This window comes from Hyperolius riggenbachi, chromosome 2, assembly GCF_040937935.1.
Source record: "Hyperolius riggenbachi isolate aHypRig1 chromosome 2, aHypRig1.pri, whole genome shotgun sequence".
Classification (NCBI taxonomy): domain Eukaryota; kingdom Metazoa; phylum Chordata; class Amphibia; order Anura; family Hyperoliidae; genus Hyperolius; species Hyperolius riggenbachi.
In genome coordinates, this window is record NC_090647.1 from 122,831,339 (window position 1) to 122,839,600 (window position 8,262).

The 8,262-nt window shown below is 41.6% G+C and overlaps 1 long non-coding RNA gene across 1 annotated transcript in view; it reads right to left on the bottom strand.

Annotated features, from left to right (window-relative positions):
* Positions 1-7,912, bottom strand: part of LOC137544053 (uncharacterized) — a 313,753-nt gene extending 305,841 nt beyond the window's left edge. The window contains exon 1 of the long non-coding RNA XR_011025709.1: positions 7,823-7,912. This is a non-coding gene — a long non-coding RNA (uncharacterized lncRNA). The remainder of the gene's footprint in view (positions 1-7,822) is intronic.
* Positions 7,913-8,262: the final 350 nt, after the last annotated feature.

The window sequence follows — 8,262 nt, forward strand, 5'->3', positions numbered from 1 at the left end:
GCCTATTAAAGAGAACCGAGCATAATTTTTAACTCCCAGGTCAGCTCAATAGCCAATTAAAAATGCACGCTAAAAATATGGTTCATTATTAAAAAAAACCTTTCATTTTACCTCATCTTTTTACTTTTAAGGGTTAATTACAGGCAGTATTCCTCTTTCTCCAGCTGAGTGGTCGGTCACATGCAACAGAAAATGAAAGGCTGATAAGGACTCTAATTGACTTAACTTACCACAAGCTTAAATTCAAACAAACCCATTAAGCATTAAGGTGCGTACACACGCACTACTATAATGAACGACGGGTCCGTCAGACCCTCCCACTGGGCGGGCGTTCCGCCGATAGTAGAGCGTGTGTACAGTCTGTCAGCAGACTGATAACACTGTTTCTGAACGATCCGCTCAGCGGATCGTTCACAGTGTTATCAGTCTGCTGACAGACTGTACACACGCTCTACTGTTGCTGGAATGCCCGCCCAGCGGGAGGGTCTGACGGATTTGTCGTTCCTTATAGTAGTGCGTGTGTACAAACCTTTAGGGAGAGGGGAGGAGGGGGAAGACTATATTTTAAAGAGATAAGATAAGTGAATGGTTGAACTTCACACCAAGGCTGGATAACTGCAGTGAAAAGGGAGCAAGGGGGAGTTAGCTTCTCAAACCTGGCAGCCCTTTCAGCTATTTGAAAGGCGGAGCTGCTCAGATCCGTTTGATATGTAGTGTGGTGCCTTTTATTACCTAAGTCAGACTAAAACAACCATTCTTAAATAGCAAGAAGTTATAAATCAGGATGATAGCATTACAATACCCTACTGCTACTACTATTCTTAAATAGGGAAGAGATCTGTAGACCACTTATCATTTAATATATAATGCTGTTTTTACATTTTTAATCCAACTTTTAACCACAATTCACACCTTCAACTACACAACTTCTACAATACTTCCAACAGTTTAACAGTGAGGTCTTACATTTCCTCTTCCAGTAAACTGCAAGTTCTCATAAGGGCCCTTTTCCACTAGGAGCGGTACGATGCAGCTATATAGCCGCATCGCACTGCAGGTGTCCTGAAACACATGCACAGCAATGGAAGAGTTTCCACTGCGTGCATGTTGTGCGGAGCGGTGCGTAGCGATCCGAGAATCTGCAGCATGCTGCAGATTCTCGCACGGCTGCATCCGCCCGTAGCCGCGTCCCCTCTCCTCCAATACACTTCCGCATCGGGAGATGCAGAAGTGATGCGGCTGGCGGCGGAAGTGATGCGATGCGGTTAGGTAGCCGCATTTGCATCACTTTGTAGTGGAAACCGGCCCTTAGGCTTTTCCAACATAACTGACACAAGCTCTCACCTATGTCATGTGGATAAAATTGAATGTGGATGGGGTGCGTAATGAACTGTGCCACTATATAAACTAATTTGCAGACTACTTCCATGCTCCACCCCCGCATCATCTCTCTCATCATCCTTTACCAAAACCTTCAACTTATGGCTGTAATGCTGGGAAACGTAGTCTGGCATGTATTGGGAATCACATGGTCACTCCTGATTGACTCACCCAGCAGCTGTTAAGTTGTTAAGTAAAGTAAAGTTAGGACACTTGATCTGAACATTCAGTTTTGGTCAGGGACATAGACGGTATTAAAGGCAGAGGATTCTTATATCAAACAAGCAACTGGCATTTTTCAGAATATAGAGTCAGCAATGGAAGCTGTCATAATCTTCCAAAACCTCTTTGAAATGATGAAGCCTATTAGACTTGTTTATTATTATTATTTAGTATTTATATAGCGCCAACATCTTCCGCATAGCTATGCAGAGTATATTGTCACTTAACTGTCCTTCAGAGGGGCTCACAATCTAGTCCCTACCATAGTCATATGTCTATGTATGTATCGTGTAGTGTATGTATCGTAGTCTAGGGCCAATTTTAGGAGAAGCCAATTAACTTCTCTGTATTTTTGGGGTATGTGGGAGAAAACCGGAGTGCAGGAAGATAACCCACGCAGACACGGGAAGAACATACAAACTCCATGCAGATTGTGCCCAGGCGGGGAAAAGAACCGAGGACCCAACGCTGCAAGGCAAGAGCGCTTAGTGATGAGTAATTGTTCATTGAAAAAAAAGCTCACAAAATTTCTATAATTCAATTAAATGAAGGACTGGATATAGCGTAGGTTCCTTGCAATTAATGATATGCAAAGTATTACTGAAGGGCAGTGTGATAACACTTTAATCTAAGAAAATCACCTGATGACCAATTGGAGTCTGGAAGCGGAAGGAATTATTCTCTCTATTCCAATTGGCCAAAACTTCTTGGGGGGTTGTTTGGATCAAATACCAAAATCTAAATTCACAAAGAATTCCGAGTATTGAAATGTATAAAAATATTTACTAAATCTGCTTGATGAAATAATTGCTTTACAGTCTAAAAAAAAAGTTGTCATTAAATTCTAGCAATGTATCCATATCCTTATGCTGGGTACCAGCATAAGGATATGGATACATTGCTAGAATTTAATGAAAATTATTTTGTACGGAAATCGATCGGAAAATGCTCGGAAATCGATCGGAAAGCAGATCGGACATGTTGGAAAAAATCGATCTGACAGCAAATCGGCCAAAAAATCTCATAGTGTGTACCCAGCATTAAAATAAGCTGAATAAATTGCATGCGACCATGGATGGACCTCTGCATAGGTGCAGAAGCTGGAGGATTGGAGGATGTAGCAAGAAGTATACATAAATATTGGGACTCCCTGCTGCTCATTCAGGAAAAGAGCTAATACAAATAGATGAGCAAAGCCCCAGTCAATGTGTTTTTTTTTTTACGAGGTGTGTCTATAAGAGTTTTCTCCTAGGAGATACATTTTCACATTCTCTTTAATAACATTTCAGCACTTTGGAACGGAAAAAGTACTCAAAAGCAGGTGAAAAAACTAGGTGAAAAATACCGTAAAAAGTATTTTAAATATTTCCTTGCTTTCAAGAGGCTTAAAAGGCATTATATTGACAAGTTTTGAAAATATCCATTGGAGAAAACTCAGGAGAAACACAATTGCATATGAGCCCTAGACCTTATTCTATTCACTTTTTCTCCTAAGTTTTCTCATAGGTGATATTTTTATACCTTATCAATGAAATGCCTTGTAAGCCACCAGAAAGCAAGAAGATACTGAGAAAGAATAATTTTTTCACCAACTTTTTGGAACTTTTTCATTTGCAGAGTGCTGAAAAGTTATTTTTAACAGAAGAGGAAAAATTAACTCCTACTAGACTAGAGAACTTAGAAGAAAGGGTGAATTGTATGATGTCAGGACCTAGGTCCTGACAGTTCTGTTTGTGAACCTTGCTGCATTGTGGGAAATAACAGCAGTTTTCAACTGCCAAGCAACCAGTATCTCCCTCTGTGCATATGTATATCTATAAACAACCTTTTAGCCTATCGTATTGCAAATAAGTTTTCAGTATGTGCTGTCAAAATTATTCTTAAACTTAGGAGGAAAGAGAATTTAATAAGGGCCAATATTGAGTGCATTCACCAACACTTTTGAGGTGTCCTATGAAAGGGGCATATTTTGGAGATGCCACAAACATGAAAACATCATGGCGTTAGGATGCCTTAGATGAGGAGAGCTCTCAGTTAACTACTTGAAGACCGCTCCACGGCAACTTACGTGAACACGGCGGCAGCCCCAGGACTGACTAACGCCGATCGGCGTGCAGTCCTGGCGGCAGAGTTTGCAGGGGATTGCAGGCGCCAATGAGTGCGCATCTGTGCTTCAATGACAGAGCTCTACTCCGCCTTCAGCCTCCCAGCGGCGACCTAGGCCCAGCGGCCGCTAGGAGACTGTTAGATGGCAGGGTACAGCGCTGTGATCTATGTCAGCACTGTACAGGGACAGCCATGTGACACCGGGGGGGGGGGGGGGAGGGGGTAAGTTGTGCGGCCCTGCAGCGAGTCCTTAAAGCTGCAGTGGCCAATTTAGCAAAAAAATGGCCTGGTCTTTAGGGGGTTTAACACTGCGGTCCTCAAGTGGTTAAAGTACACCTGAATTGAGAGAGATATGGCGGCTGGTATATTTATATTCATTTAAAGAGTACTAGTTGCATGGCATCCTGCTGATCTACTTGGCCACAGTAGTGTCTGAATCACACACCTGAAACAAGCTTGTTGGTAATCCAGTCACATTTCAGTCAGAAACATCTGATCTGCATGCTTGTTCGGGGTCTATGGCTAAAAGTAGTACAAACAGAGGCTCAGCATGACAGCAAGGCAATCTGCATTGTTTAAAAGGAAGTAAATATGGCAGCCTCCATATTCTTCTCACTTCAGATGTACTCATGGGCGTAGCCCCATCGCCGGGGGGCCCAGAGGCTTTGGGGGCCTTCCTCCTCCATTTCCCCAACTGCAAGTGCAGCCAATTAGCAAAAAAAAAAACCTCCCCATTCACTCACAAAAACCGTGTGCAGAACATGTGTAATTGTTTCCTGCTCCCAGACGCTGCTTCACAGCAGAACACTCTCTGCCATTTACCGGCTCCCGATCACGTGACTCGCATGCGTTACGGGGACCAGGGGGGGGGGGCATGCTATCATTTTTGCAGGGGGGCCCTATTAAGTCTAGTTATGCCCCTGGATGTACTTTAAGTAATTTCAAAGTGTCAAGATTGTGAAGTTGGTAAAACGACCATTGAAGACACAGAAAAGGGAAAGACATTAAGCTCTGCTTAATCCAAGTTAAAAGAAACATGGGCTGAAAATAAATGTAAGAGATAATTAAATGTATGTGTAGTAGCAGTGGTATATATAACTTTACTGGTGTCTCATATTCCTTTTTACACTTTTAGGGATTCAATTTGATCTCTAAAGTTTGCTCAGCAGCCATGTCAGTGTGATGTAAGATCTGGCTCATTCAGCTGCCAAATTAAAGAAATAATTAGCTGTGAAGTTTTCAGGACTTATCAGCGATTGCTTGCTATGCCAGATAAATGTGTTTTGTTTCTATATACTTTTCTGTAGAGCATACCAATGCTGTTCAACTGCTTTATTTGCAGATACAATTACTGGCCTGTCAACTCATGCGATGCAAAAACATAAAATGTCACATATTAGTTCAGGTACGCTTTAAGTTTTAGGCACCTCTCAGACTCAATCCATTTTGGTGTCAATCAGTGTAAATGTGGTACTGAAGGCCAAACGAGGAAAAACATTTACCAAAGTAGACAGTATGAAAGGAGACGAGAACAAGGTGAACGACAAATCCTGGAAGAACCCTAAGTAATGGAGAGGATGAGGTTTTATTTGACATACCTTTGAACACCATTCCACCAAGAATGAAGACCATTCCGCCAAGAATGAGGACAGCCATCAGAGGGCAATGTCCCATAAAAGACTGGGGGTTTTCAGTAGTGGTAGATGGTCTTTGGCCTCAAAAGGGATATAAAATATTAAAAAAAAAATCTAAATTAAATAGTCTTATTTCATGCAAGGAATAGTCAAGGAAAATTTTATTGGACACAAAGACAATGTGTTTTGCGGGCCTTTCCTGCTTCCTCGGGTCAATAATACAGTGCCCGTAGGTTAGACCCACTGACTTGGAGCACCTTTTTTGAAATAGGCGCTCCAAGCTGATTTACAAACACTGGCAGGAGTTCATATAACTGGCACATAAAATTGTGACAACAAGATGGTATAGACGGAGCTGTTCTAACAGCTGTTATAATTCCAAACATATTACATTGTTCATGAACTGATCCTCTTCGAGTAATATTGAATTTGATAAAAACTCCTATTTCAACCTATGTAACTATGATATTTATAACTTCAGCTGCTTTAAGTTTTATGTCAAAATTGGACAAATGAAAATATCAGGCTTCATTAACACCCGGACCCATATGCAATTAACTTTTTCTCCTGAGTTTTCTCCTAGGTGATATTCTCAAACTTGTCACTAAAATGCCTTTTAAACCACCAGCAAGCATGGAAATACTCTAAATAATTTTGATTGTACTTTTTCACTCATGTGTTACTCACCTAAAGTGTCAAAAAGTTGTTCTAACTAGAAGATGAAAAATTATCTCCTAGGAGAAAACTCAGGAGAAAAGTTAATTGCATATGGGCCGCAGTGTTAATACATGCTTAATTCATCTTTGATACAGAGAACAAAAAAAAAAGGTTTTTCTTCCATAGAATTTTAACAGTGAATAATGGTTATCTAGGTTTGCCTGTTATAGAAATGTTATATTTTTCTCCCCTTAGCAAATCGTTTCTTTTTATTATCAACAAAATCATGTAGAGCAGGGATCTCAAACTCGCGGCCCGCGGGTCATTTGTGGCCCTCGATACAATATTTTGTGGCCCTCGCTGGCAAAAGCTTCCTTATAGTTCGCTTCAGTGCTCCCAAGTAATCCGCCGCATCCCCGCCACTAAACGAGGGCTGCAGAGCCCCCAAATCGCCCGGGGGGCAATCCGCTGGCATTTCCTGGAAGGGGCAGAGCTTTCAGCTTCAGCTCTGCCCCTCCTGACGTCAATCGCCGCACGGATCGCCGCCTCTCCCCGCCCCTCTCTGTGAAGGAAGAGTGAGAGGGGCGGGCAGAGGCAGCGATGCGCCGCGATTGTGAAATTCCTTAAGTGGCCCGGCCTCATCCTGACTTTGCCTCCTGCGGCCCCCAGGTAAATTGAGTTTGAGACCCCTGATGTAGAGTAAAACATAATGTAAAAATATTGTCCCTATGACCATATTGTGTGCAAAGTGCTGCACTATCACTGCATGGTCCAGTCTTCAGCCAGTGTTTTTATTCGCAGAAACCCTAAGCCGGCTGTCCACATGATGGTTAAGAAAGGCTGCTGCATGGGAGCCAATCAAAACTTTTCATGCGTGACCATGCTAGACACTGTACACAATAAGCAATGTGCATCAGGTAAAACAGAATATTGCATATTGTGTACAAAGTGTCTAGTATGGTCACACATGAAAACTTTTGATTGGCTCCCATGCACTAGCCAATCAGAATTGTCAGAAACAGATCTCTATAGAAGCAACAACAAAAAAATAATGTTTAAAGATAAACAATGACAATAAAGCAGGATGCAACATTTAGCTCTACCAAAATTGTACTTATGTTGAAAAACTATTTTTTACTAAAAAAAAAGAACACACACAGTATAATCTTAAGTAAATTAGTAATAGGTAATAGTCCAGCTAATGAACTTAAACATCAACAGAAAAATGTGTAGATCTTTGTACACTGATGACCTTTGATGCACATCAATGAGCCAAGAGGTGGTTTGGAACATTTTGTGGTGGACTGAATCATTCTCAATATTTGGTTGTAATAAATATTGTTATGACCGAAAGGATCAGTTCAAATTCCTGAACCCGGCTTTCCTAGAAAGCATACGTAGGTTAAAAAATGCAAGATTATCCTACAGGAAGATAAACAAATTCCTAGCAGAAAGGCACTTAGCAGAAGGAATCTGAACTAAATTAACCTTGTCTTTTAGGCTGTATAACAGTACAGTCCATCACAGAGGCAGAGGAGTTCCCTAACTTGGATGAACTGATAAGCATGCCATACCAACTCTGCAAGCATGGCAAACTTTAAGAGATAGGCATTGTATTTATGGCTTCAGAAAAAGGGAGTGGGTTGTGATATTTTCCTCCATAGGAATTGGCTGTTGGTCAGAGATTTTTTGGCTTCTGCAGGAACACAACAAATATGTCTGGAAAGGATTCAAGAGAGGAGGGGGGGAATCATTGCACTATAATATTGCACAGCACAAGCCATATCCTACTGTTCATGTATAGAATGTATGCAGACACTCACCAGTGGTGTGTTCATGCAGGCAAGTCCTACAGCTGTGAAACCATGGTGAGAGGAGGATGTGGGTCAGCAGAGCACTTTTGTTTGAAACATCACAAGATCCACTATGCAGCAGTCGGAGAGAGTGAGAGTAGCAGCAGCCTGTAGAACAGAGAGAGTGAGAGAAGAGGAAAGGGGAGGGAGGGCAGGGAGGGACCATACAGGAGGGATCTATGACTCTGTTCAATTGACAATAGAAGGAAATGCTTTACTTGACCTTAACTCCTTTGCTACCAGAAGGGTCTGCAAAATTGTTCACCTTACACCATAGATGAGAGCGGTGTCAGTAATCACTTCCAGTAGCAGCTCTGTCAACTGTATGTGATATTGCATAACACACCATAAATAATAATAATACTACATTAAAGTTATTCTAAGGAAATAATAGTTATAATATTATTGTG